Raw genomic sequence first — 12789 nt, 5'->3', positions numbered from 1 at the left:
GTGCTAGTCACTATCATATTGAGTTGCTGCTAAGTCATATTGCTGCTAAGTTTATCAGTCGTAATCCACTATCGCTACTGATGTTATGTAGGCTATGTTTTCTTATCGTGGGCATGAAAACTTGCTCTCGTCCTATTCTTGCATTCATGTCACCTAATACAATCTTAATGTCATTTCTGGGACATCTCCTGTAGGCTCGCTGTAGGTTTTCGAAGAGCTGTGAAAAACGAAGAACACTGTACTTAATACAGTAGACGAATATGTTACTTAGGACAATTAATACGTAAATCTGGCTTCCTACTTCCAAAAATCAACAGAAGAATGAAACTGGCTTCAGCATCTTCTGAATTTTTTGAAAATGAATCTTTTTCATTTTTTTCAGTAACGAAATCTCGAAACTAAAAGTCATTCAAAGGTCAACGGAGCGATGGTATAACAAAGAGGAATTTATAAAGAATAGAATGGATCAGACAGAAAACCAATAGTTGGTCCACAAGAATTACACTGTGGTATTCAAGAGGCATCAAGAGATCAAAAAGACGACGTCCAAATTTAAGATTTGACTATGGCATAAAGAAACAAGCCGGTACAACATGGTACAGAAAAACGAATTTTAGACAATCGTGAGCAGAAATGAAGAATAACTATGTAAGGGCGGCTGCATTATAATCGGTAGAATATGTTGAGAACGATGATGATGATAAATAAAAATCTATAAACGATATTTGCCTATTAAAACATAAATTGAAATAGTAATTTTTAAAACTTAAATTAAAATTAAAGAAAAACATAAAAAGTTTAATATGACCATATAATTGTAATGTTTTAGTAAAATTAGATTTAATTGATTACCTACCGTAACTAGCAGAAGAACATCACAAAATATACAAACAAACCGAATAATACACGGTATTATTCTAATCATGCAAACAAGTCGCTTTTTCAAAAATTAAACGAGTTAAACAATAGTTCCTGTTTATCTGTAAATTAAGTTTCATGTTGATTGTCGTTAGTAATTTAAAATACTTTTTTAAATATGTTTTTATAATAAAATCAGTTTATTTCGTATATTTTAAATGTAATTGTTTGTAGTCGGAAAGTTTATTTTTTGTCAATCTTAAAAAAATATGAAAACAAAAACATTATCAAATCATTTAAAAAACTGGTAATAGTAGGTTATAAGTTTAGTAAAGCTCGGATTTATAGGCAACAAAAATAGAAGAAAAAGGCGCCTATATAGGCAAAGATTTTTATTAAAAAAGGCAGGAATATTAACATTTAGGCAAAATATAGGTAATAAAGGAATATAACTTATTATTTATTGTACAAAGTGAATTAACGTAATATTAACTTAAGGCAGGTATATTTACACATCATAATCATAACATTAGTATATATAAACTAGTAACTAAATAACTGTAAATGAATAATTAAACATAGTAACCACTTAAAATTTTATCATTAATAGAAACAACTAAATGTTTTTCAATATTTTTGGTCTTAAAACTATGTCTTCCATCACTTAAAATTAATTTGTACATTGAAAACGAACGTTGGACATCGACAGATGTAGTTGTACATATTTCAGAGCGGATAATAAATCTGGCATAATTTGAAATTCCTCGGAAAATGTCCCATTAAAAACTTTAGCAACATTAGATAAAAACGAAAAACCTTCATTCTTGTCGAAAACATATTTCATTTTTTTTTTAAATTAATTGACCGTTACTTCCAGGTGCCGATTTAATTTTCGTCTTTAAATTATCTATTAATTTTACTGACTCACATAAATTTATCTCTTGTTTTTCTAATAAGGTAATTGTGGTAACTATTAATTTATAATTATCATTGATATAAGCGAGTTCCTATTTCAATTTGGGATTTTTTAATATTTTTTTTTGCTTCTCGAATGGCTTCGGAAATATCATTATCAAATTCTGACATAACTAATTCTATTTCATTGCAGTGTTCAAAGTAAAAAAAAACTGCTTCGAGCCAGGTTCCCCACCTTGTAATTACTGGTTTAGGTGGCAAAGGGACACCGGGAAGTCTTTCTTTATATATTTGCACCCTCAACGGAGCCTTTACAAAAACGTTTTTCATAAAATTTATAAAATTATTTACCAACGGGAACAGATTTCTTATTTCTTTAGCAATTCTATTTACCCCGTGGGCTACACAAGTGCAATGAATTAAATTAGGATAAAAAATCTTTAAATTAACAGCAGCTTTTACTTTTTTCTACTTGAAATCTGAGAATTTAAAAAAAATAATTAGAATTCTAAAACCGCTTTAGAATTTAGTTATGTTGTGGGACGAGAAAAAATAAAACTTATTGATTTGCCACATGGTTTACAAAATGCTCCATCTCCTTCTAGGGAAAGTTCCGAATAAGGTGCTATCGATGCTTTCGATATAATCGATGTTTTCGAACAAGATCGAAAGCGTTGGAGAAGTCTAAGTAAACTACGTCGACAGGATGCCAATTGTTTAAAGATAACGACCAATCACTTACACAATGAAGTAAGTTTGTGATGTTTGAACGACCTTTGATAAAGCTATGCTATTGGTGAGGGATGGCATTTTCTTGAAGAAGAAATTCAGACGTAGCTTCCGAAATAATCGATTCCATGACCTTGCCAACAGTAGGAACCAGGCTAATTGGACGATAATTATTGCAATCAATTTTATTTCCTTTCTTGAATATAGGAATAACCGAAGCCAATTTCCAGGACGAGGGGAGAGAACCTTGATTAAAAAAAGCATTCATTATGAGAGATATAGGGATGGCTAATATTCTGCACATTGTTTAAGGAAAAAAGAGATGAGTCCGTCTAATCCAGGTGATGAATTATTGCGTAGTTTTCATAAATGATGTTTAATTGCATCCGGTGTGAAAGATATATCATTAAGAGTTTTAGACAAACATGAGCACAATATTTGAGGAATAGTATCGTTAGGTTCATCTGTAAGAACCCGAGAAAAGAATAACGATAAACATTCCGAAGATTCGTTATTCGAAGAACATAAAGACTCCTCATCTTTTTAAAGTAACGGTATGGAGATTTTAGAAGATAAAGATGTGCGAATGTACCCATAAACTTTATATCCAAAGGTTAAATGCTTATTTACAGAACTAAAACCCATTTTATATAATAATCAAGGAAATGCTTTAGAAACTTTTTTGTAGATCGTATTGACAAAAAACTAATAAACTTAAATTATAAAGTCATTATTCATTACCATTTTTAATTCTAATTAGTTGCTAGTGTTTATTAGCGATTTTTTAATTGTTATGTTTACATCCAGTTGGCAGCCTTGCTTTATTCTAAGCAATATTATCTATGTGTGAAAAATGTATTAGAAAACACCTTAAATAAAAACAGAATACTATAAAATAAAAATAAAAACAGATACTATTAAACACAGTGACATATTTATATAACTTTTTCTAGGGACACAATTTATCTTATGCATAAAATGGACGTGTTGAAGTTTAAATTTACGAATATTTTATTTAACTTAAAATTTTATTTTGTTTATTAAAAAGTTTTTATGTATTTTCTCAAGCTACGCCCATAAACCTAGTAATTATTACCCTCATTATAATTTTCACCCTCATCGGAAATCTCGGAAAATCCCGGAAAATCAACATAATTATAATTAATATAGGGACATAAGGAATATAATAATATAATGTGTAAAAAATTAACTGAAATTTAATTTATAAATTAAATTTTTAGTAATATTACATCATTGATATAAAATGAAAAAAAATATATGTTGATTTTCCAGGATATTCCGAGATTTCTGGAGGTGGGGTGAAAATTATGTCATCATTATTAATACTGCGACAGACAATTCCAGCCAAATTAAAAAAAAAAGTAAGTTTTTACCGTGAATTTCAAATGGACTCAATTTTTCCGAAGTTTCCCATATTTTCCGGCCAGTGAAAACTATGTAGTTATTCATATTTCAACGAGCTACCCCAGAATAAGAGGCTTCTAGCTGCAATGAAAGCCGAGATAATGTAAATTTTTCCTACGTGTTTCAATTTGAAGTTCCGATGTCGAAAAAAAAAACGGAGCTGAAACAGTTATCTTTCCTATGTCGATCTTTCGAATGTACCTTCGTTTCGAAGGGCTGTAAGTTTCGAAAAATTTGATGAATTTTATAGCTATAATTTTCAATATAAAGTTTAGATTTTCATTCAAAATTTGTTCAAATTTTACTTTTTAATGTTTATAAACAATGGAGATATGATTTTTTAAAAAATAGTCCCTAACTTCGTTCCTATTGGTCATAGGTTTTTTTTAAGCGAGTTTTTTTACCAGTATGTAGCTTGAAAAATATAGAAGTTATTACAGTTGTTTATAAACAAAAAACATACCCCTTTTTCAAACGTTTATTTTGTAAATAATTTCGATGTAAACGCAATATGCACAACTTCTGAGATAGTTTAAGTCTTAAAGAATCCTATGAAATTTGCTAAATGTGTCTAGCATCATTAATAGAGCAAGTTCAATAGTTTAAATATTTAGCCTCAGGGATAAATAAATTAAATAACTTTTAAACTATTTGACCGATCGGAAGGTCTCACAAATTTAAAAGACGGTAATTCCTCGATGTTCAAATGTATAATTAACATTTTATTTTGTTAATATAAAAATTAATAAAATTTATAATTAGTGCAAAAAACTGCTTTTTTGCAAATATCTCCGTAAATTATTTATCAATTTTAATTTAAAAAACGGGAAAATAAAGATATTCTTGATATAAAAAAATGATTGATGATGATCGACAAATATTGTTTATGTAAAATATAAGGGAAAAAACTTATAGACAAAAAATCAAATTGTGACCATAAATTATTGTTTAAAAAAAACGCAAGGCAAAAATACGATTACTTTTTCATCTATTCGTCATCTAGTCACCCCCACCTATGTCTTAAAAGCTTCTGATATCTGCGAAAAACTTTGCCGTAAAATCGATGATTTTTGCATAATCAGACTGGGCTAATATTGGAAGCAGAAATTACAGGAGCTCCAGGCTCAATTTGAGCTGTAGAACTAATGAGAAAAAAAAGTTCTCATGGAGAATAAAAGTAGTTCTAGAAGTTCCCATAAAATCGCGCATACAATACATTTCTACAACCGATCGGGACCAAATTTTTGTCAGTATGTAGATCATTAAACAGACAATTTTATTTACAAAAATGTCGCTTATATTCCCTCTTCTTCTTAAAGTGCCCTCTCCTCAATGGAGGTTGGCTACTACAATTTTAAACTCTTCTCTATCTTCAGCTGTTCTTATTAGCTGTTCAAAATTTAGCCCTGTCCATTGTCGGATGTTTCTGAGCCACCATAGTCTTTTCCTTCCTAGGCCTCTCTTTCCCTCGATTTTTCCTTTTACTATTAGTTGGGCATATTGGTACTTATTATTTCTCAGTATGTGGCCTAGGTATGATGTTTTTCTAACTTTTACTGTGTTAAAAAGTTCTCTTTCCTTGCCTATTCTATGCAGCACTTCTTCGTTTGAGGTATGCGATGTCCATGAAATTTTGAGAATTCTCCGGTAGATCCACATTTCAAAGGCCTCCAATTTATTTACGGTTGATGGTTTAAGGGTCCACGTTTCAACTGCATATAGAAGAGTCGACCAGACGTAGCATTTTGATAAACGTATTCGAATTTCGAGTTTTATTCGAGAATCACAAAGCAGTTTTTTTATTTTTTCGAAAGATTTTCTGGCCTGTTCTATTCTCGATCTTATTTCTAGATCAGGATGTAGGCTGCTATCGATCCAACATCCCAGGTAATTAAATCTATTGACCTGTTCTAAAATGTGCCCAAATGTGCAAGGTTGAGGTACGTTTTGGTTTTTTAGGATTGACATCACTTTGGTTTTTTTAATGTTTATTTTCATACCAAATTGCCCTTACTGGATGATAAAGAATTTATATTAGTTATAGTTTTGCTCAACCTTGTAAAAGAAAACCTGTATTAATTTGAATAAAAAAATAAATATTGCCTAAAAAATTACTTATTGAACTTGGAATGGCAAGTATGCAAATTTCATACCCTTCACAATGGAATTGCCGGAAAATGTATGGTATAAACTTTAATCATAATACTCAGAAAGTCGAAATATATCCTTTACAGTTATAGTATACCAAAACAAAAATGTGTGCCATATTTCTTTTTAAATTGTTAACTGTAAGAGCAACACGTTTGTTGAGCTCCCTATTATATCGATTTTTATTTGAAGAAGTGGAAACGTTTAACTGGCATCACGCAACAAATTTAATAAATTACTGGGAAAACCGTCAACATTTCTTGCATTGTTCTTTTTGTATGCTTTTGTTGTGATTTTTAAATTCTTTCTTTCTTGTGTGTATGCACTGGATAGCCTTTTACATTTTAGAAAATCTATTTAGATGATTGATACGAAGTAGATATAATGACTTGATTGATTGAATTTGATTTCTATTGCTTTGTGTAATACAAAAGCGTAGTGGTTTGAAAAAAAAACAATAGAAATAAAATAATATATATTTTGTTAAATACAAAGAAATGGTTAATTGCAACTCGATTAATCTAACACTTTATCGATCTAATAAATACTTAGGATATATTTATAGTTTATTTTTATGAACGAGAGAGTAATTAGCATAATTTTAACTGGTAGCTCCGACCACTCCATGGGCGTGCTCAAGATTAATTGAAAAATTACTTTGAATAATTGTAAAAAATAAATGAATTATTTCAGTGTTATAAAGTGTTATGTGTATGTAAACAAAAGTGACCTCTTTTATCACACACTATATTAGAACTGACTGGCCTACATTAAAAAGGGTTTTAAAAAATTCACATTTTTTTTAATTTTTAAAAATTACAAAAGAGAAAAAGAGTTTTTAAAACCGTCTAAGGTATGTTAAATAGATGAATAAAAATATTAATATAAAACTTACAGCTACTTGTTACAAATCCAAATCAGATTCAGAAGATGAACTTTTAGAACCAAGATTTATAATAACTGGCTCGATCATTTTATCAGTAATATTGTCCAGCTTCCACATTTTTTCCTCTTCTTTAATAGTGTGATTTACTGCCTTTTCCCAGTTTTCAGGTTTTACATTATTTACGGCCTCCAAAAACAACTGTTTAACATCATGAATTTTAAAAGTGGTATTTTTTCTTGAAACTTCACTCTTTATCTGTGCCCATACCAGTTTAATCGGGTTTAATTCACAATGATATGGTGGGGATCTAAGTACTGTCATTCCACGATTTTTGGCAATTTCATCAATTTCGTATTTTTTTAATTTTTCTTTATGAAGGGCACACAACGAATAAAGTTCCTTTCTTATAGATCCGGGATGGTACGTAATATTTTTTGAACTCAGCCAATTCTGCAAGTCTTTTTTTAACCACTTGGTTGTGGGCAGTCCTTCTATAAGTCTGGAGTGATAACTTGCATTATCCATTACTATTACACAGTTCTTAGGAAGAAGATCTATCATTTGTTCGAACCATTCTTGAAAGACATCAGCGTTCATGTCTTCATGGTAGTCACCGGTACGAGTTAATTCAAAAGTTAATAAACCACCTTCAACAAAACCGTCTGAACTGCCAATGTGTACTATTATCAGCCTGCGTCCCTTTCCTGATGGTGGGTTTAAACCAGTAGATAAGTTATTTACAAAAGCGTGCCTTTGACTTGTAACAGTTTCATCCTGCCAAAATTTATTTGGTGTATGACCCTCGTTGATCCATGTTTCATCAAGATAAAATATTTTTCTTTTTTGGTTTCTCATTTCCTTTATGGTTCTTAGAAAATGTCTTCTCCATATGACAATATCGCTTCTTTCTAATAAAATAGACTTTCTGGGATTCTTTTTCCAGCAGAAGCCTATTTCTTTTAAAAGTTTTCATAACGTACTTCGACTCATTTCTGGGTAATCCTTATCATCTCGAACTGAGACAAGAACTTTATCCAATGTTGGAAATTCTTGTCTAAAGAAGAATTCATGCACTTTCCGTCGAAGTCCTTCTTTAAAATGATATTCTATTTGAAATTTTGGTTTCCCTGGAGCATTACGTGGCATTTGAAAACTACCACATTTCTCTTCTTTAATAACTCTGTAAATCGTAGATTTCCCAACACCAAGTGTACTGCTAACTAACTCAACGGTCTCATCGACACTTTCACATAAACGTTTGTCTGTAAATGATTTAAAACAATTAAATATTAATGTTTTTTCATTAACTGTTAGAGGACCAATTTTTCGGCGTTTACACGGCACTTCCAAATTTTCCATAACACTAGTATACACAATAAACTGCACCTTGCAACTGAAGTACCTACTTTTAGTGAACTGTTAAGAATTTTGAATACGCCACTTGGACCTTCCTATATACAAAATGGAAAAACCCACTATCACATTTTCTGTGGAATAAGTTTAGAAGGTAATTATCTAGTCAATTACTGTCGTAGATTCCTGGAATTAAAGAATTAAATGTTTGATTGTTGAAACCCTTACTTCGTGGAATGCACTCATTTCAGATAAAATAAAACGTTTTATTTTATCTAAAGAATTAAACTTTATTTTGCAAATAGATAAAATAAAACGTTTTATTTTATCTAAAGAATTAAACTTTATTTTGCAAATAGGTAGGTACTTATTAAACTTTTATTGGTTATATATAACCAATAAAATAAACATCTTACATTTCTTGCAAATTCATTAGTACCTGTTAACCTCCATCACTCCGACACTGGCAACCTTATTTAGGGATTAGTAACTCTCACAACTATTGTATTCTATTCTGCTCCAACCTTTATACCTGTACTTCTGTAAACTTGTTGACAAATATCTGTTTTTCATTGAGTCACCCGTATCAACAGTTTAGGGATTTGCATACATAATTTATTGTTTTATTACTCTCTCATACATGAAAATACACTATAATGATAATAGGTATAATGTATGTATGTATATATGTAATCGGTGTATAGGCTGTAGTTTTTACGAAGTGACAAAGATATAAAACTTTAAGATTCTTACTTTGCTCAAACTTAAGACATATCTGTGATAAAATGGAGAGATAGAGGAAAAAATGTGTGATTGTGATCGGCAATATACATAATCCTGCTTAAAAAGGAACTGTAAAGCGTACTTATAAAGCTAGAATACGAGAAGAAATCGAATGCCCAAAACCAGTTTGTGATTGATTACAATCGGTTTATGTAAGATTCGATCAGATGCTTTCTTGCTACGATATCTCTTGGAAATCCAGAAAATGATGGACTAAACTATTGTACTACATTCTAAATGCTACAGTAGTAAACAGTTTTTTGTGAATGAGCTCATAAATAATTTTTCGAGTAGAAAACGAAAGGTGTCTACTGATCCTGTAGTTGGAAGTTCAATAGTTGGTGAACATTTACCTGTAAAAGGTACCTCTCGGCGACGTGCTTTCTGTAGCACAGAGAAGAAGCGATCTCACATGATATGCAAAAAATGAGATGTTGCCCTTTGTTTGGAATATTTTACACCTTTCCATTTGTAATTGTCTCTTATAATAATTGTCTTTTGAATAAAACGTTGTCTAAAGTGGTTTTTTTTTTATTTAGTAACACAATTTAAGAATAATTATAATAACTTATAATAAGGGTTAAAGAAGAATAAAACAATACTTTTCGTCAGTGATCAGCCGACAATTCAAAATTCTGAAGAATAATTTGTAAAATGCTTATTACTTACTTTAAAATTCATTCCAATTCAAAAGCAGAAAATTCACTTGTTCAATTAACAGCACAAATAAAGTAGAAAACAGAAATAATTCTAAATCAATTTCTAATAGAAATTAAATTATACTGGATACATAATATAAACGACTTTTCATTCAATGTTCATTTAAACATTGAGTTTAAAACTTTTACAAAGTTATAAACTTAAATCAATCAAATGGTTGCTAGGGAAAAATGGTTAAAGCATGCATTATTGTACATATTAGAGAGACTTTTCTTTTAGAGCTTCTTGTGTATCCTAAAGCGCTATTCATTCAAGCTGATTTAATTAAAAAAAGTATTTGTGGTAGTGTAAGCTAAAGGAAATATATGTTTACCTACTTATCAATAATCTGTGTAATTATTGTTTCACTGATTTGGATGTTTAATGTCAATATTCACAAGTATAGTGTCAGTTTAGATAAAGAAAAAACGAAATATTCTTACTGGAAGAAGTAGAATCACAGTGTTTAGACGGAATCATTTCAAAGGAAGATACAAAGCGAAAAATTACTATTTTAATTTGTTTTCCTAGTTACATAACTACACTTTTCAGCCCACACAGCTTCCACCACACTCTTGAATAATAAAAGAATAAACGAAAATTAAAGTTGAGAGTCGTAACAGACATTTTACTACAGAAAATTACGTGCGCGTGTTTTGTAGGTTATAACAAAAGAAAAGCGTGCAATACCCCCGACCTCCGTGTAGCTACTGACATTACGGCACCAGGATATCGATCTGTCAAAATTATATCGGAGCAAAACTCAAATAAAACGGCCAAAAAAGAAATACCACATTTGCAATAAGCGCAAGTCTGTCTATTTCATAATCCATTCACATGCATTTACATTCATAAACATATCTGTTAATTAGATGTTTTCAAAAACGTTATATTTTCAAATAGTGAATGGTACAATCAAAAGGTCACGTGATCATTGCAGGTTAACGTTAGCATAAGCCGGTGGGTTATAAAGGATGTAGTTTGATCCTGCGTAACAAGATAACAAGCCTTCTAGAAATTGAGTAATTAAACGTTGACGATTGGATTTTCTCAGTTACAGCTTAATTACCTCTATTTTATTGGAATTGAGAGAGAAACAGAAATAGAGAGAGACCAGTTGTAACTCCAACTGTGTATGTAAAACGCTTACAAAGTGGACATAATATTTTATTAAATTCCTATAAACATTTATGTTTCAATTTGACACAAGCTTTCTTTTCTTGCCTTCTTTACCTTGTAGACGTACAGAATACAATAGAAATGGGTTTATAAATTTATTCTCAACCCTTATAAAGAGTGTTTTTTTAGAGGTATATAACTTTAAAAAAACAAATTTAATAAAACAAATACGATTGTTTAAATTGACATAAACTTGACTTTATTCAAAAGATAATACTTATCGGCGTACACTATAGTTTATTTTTATGAACGAGAGAGTAATAAGCATAATTTTAACTGGTAGCTCCGACCACTACATGGGCGTGCTCAAGGTTAATTGAAAAATTATTTTGAATAATTGTAAAAAATAAATGAATTATTTCAGTGTTCTAAAGTGTTATGTGTATGTAAACAAAAGTGACCTCTTTTATCACACACTATATTAGAACTGACTGGCCTACATTAAAAAGGGTTTTAAAAAATTCACATTTTTTTTAATTTTTAAAAATTACAAAAGAGAAAAAGAGTTTTTAAAACCGTCTAAGGTATGTTAAATAGATGAATAAAAATATTAATATAAAACTTACAGCTACTTGTTACAAATCCAAATCAGATTCAGAAGATGAACTTTCAGAACCAAGATTTATAATAACTGGCTCGATCATTTTATCAGTAATATTGTCCAGCTTCCACATTTTTTCCTCTTCTTTAATAGTGTGATTTACTGCCTTTTCCCAGTTTTCAAGTTTTACATTATTTACGGCCTCCAAAAACAACTGTTTAACATCATGAATTTTAAAAGTGGTATTTTTTCTTAAAACTTCACTCTTTATCTGTGCCCATACCACTTCAATCGGGTTTAATTCACAATGATATGGTGGGGATCTAAGTACTGTCATTCCACGATTTTTGGCAATTTCATCAATTTCGTATTTTTTAAATTTTTCTTTATGAAGGGCACACAACGAATAAAGTTCCTTTCTTATAGATCCGGGATGGTACGTAATATTTTTTGAACTCAGCCAATTCTGCAAGTCTTTTTTTAACCACTTGGTTGTGGGCAATCTTTCTATAAGTCTGGAGTGATAACTTGCATTATCCATTACTATTACACAGTTCTTAGGAAGAAGATCTATCATTTGTTCGAAACATTCTTGAAAGACATCAGCGTTCATGTCTTCATGCTAGTCACCGGTACGAGTTGATTCAAAAGTTAATAAACCACCTTCAACAAAACCGTCTGAACTGCCAATGTGTACTATTATCAGCCTGCGTCCCTTTCCTGATGGTGGGTTTAAACCAGTAGATAAGTTATTTATAAAAGCGTGCCTTTGACTTGTAACAGTTTCATCCTGCCAAAATTTATTTGGTGTATGACCCTCGTTGATCCATGTTTCATCAAGATAAAATATTTTTCTTTTTTGGTTTCTCATTTCCTTTATGGTTCTTAGAAAATGTCTTCTCCATATGACAATATCGCTTCTTTCTAATAAAATAGACTTTCTGGGATTCTTTTTCCAGTGGAAGCCTATTTCTTTTAAAAGTTTTCATAACGTACTTCGACTCATTTCTGGGTAATCCTTATCATCTCGAACTGAGACAAGAACTTTATCCAATGTTGGAAATTCTTGTCTAAAGAAGAATTCATGCACTTTCCGTCGAAGTCCTTCTTTAATATGATATTCTATTTGAAATTTTGGTTTCCCTGGAGCATTACGTGGCATTTGAAAACTACCACATTTCTCTTCTTTAATAACTCTGTAAATCGTAGATTTCCCAACACCAAGTGTACTGCTAACTAACTCAACGGTCTCATCAACACTTTCACATAAACG

The 12789-nt window shown here is 30.6% G+C and overlaps 1 protein-coding gene across 2 annotated transcripts in view; it reads right to left on the bottom strand.

Moving 5' to 3' along the window:
• Mctp (multiple C2 domain and transmembrane region protein) overlaps window positions 1-10256 on the bottom strand; it is a 204383-nt gene extending 194127 nt beyond the window's left edge. Inside the window, exon 1 of one of the 2 annotated variants that reach the window (XM_072533100.1) lies at window positions 10135-10256. The gene's annotated coding sequence lies outside the window, so the exon portion shown is untranslated. Of the gene's footprint in view, window positions 1-856; window positions 994-10134 lie in introns of those variants that run through there. The other variant, XM_072533099.1, reaches the window with a different exon arrangement.
• Between the last annotated feature and the right edge of the window lie 2533 nt (window positions 10257-12789).

Source organism: Diabrotica undecimpunctata, chromosome 5 (assembly GCF_040954645.1).
Source record: "Diabrotica undecimpunctata isolate CICGRU chromosome 5, icDiaUnde3, whole genome shotgun sequence".
Taxonomy (NCBI): Eukaryota; Metazoa; Arthropoda; class Insecta; order Coleoptera; family Chrysomelidae; genus Diabrotica; species Diabrotica undecimpunctata.
This window is presented reverse-complemented; position numbering and strand designations above follow the sequence as displayed.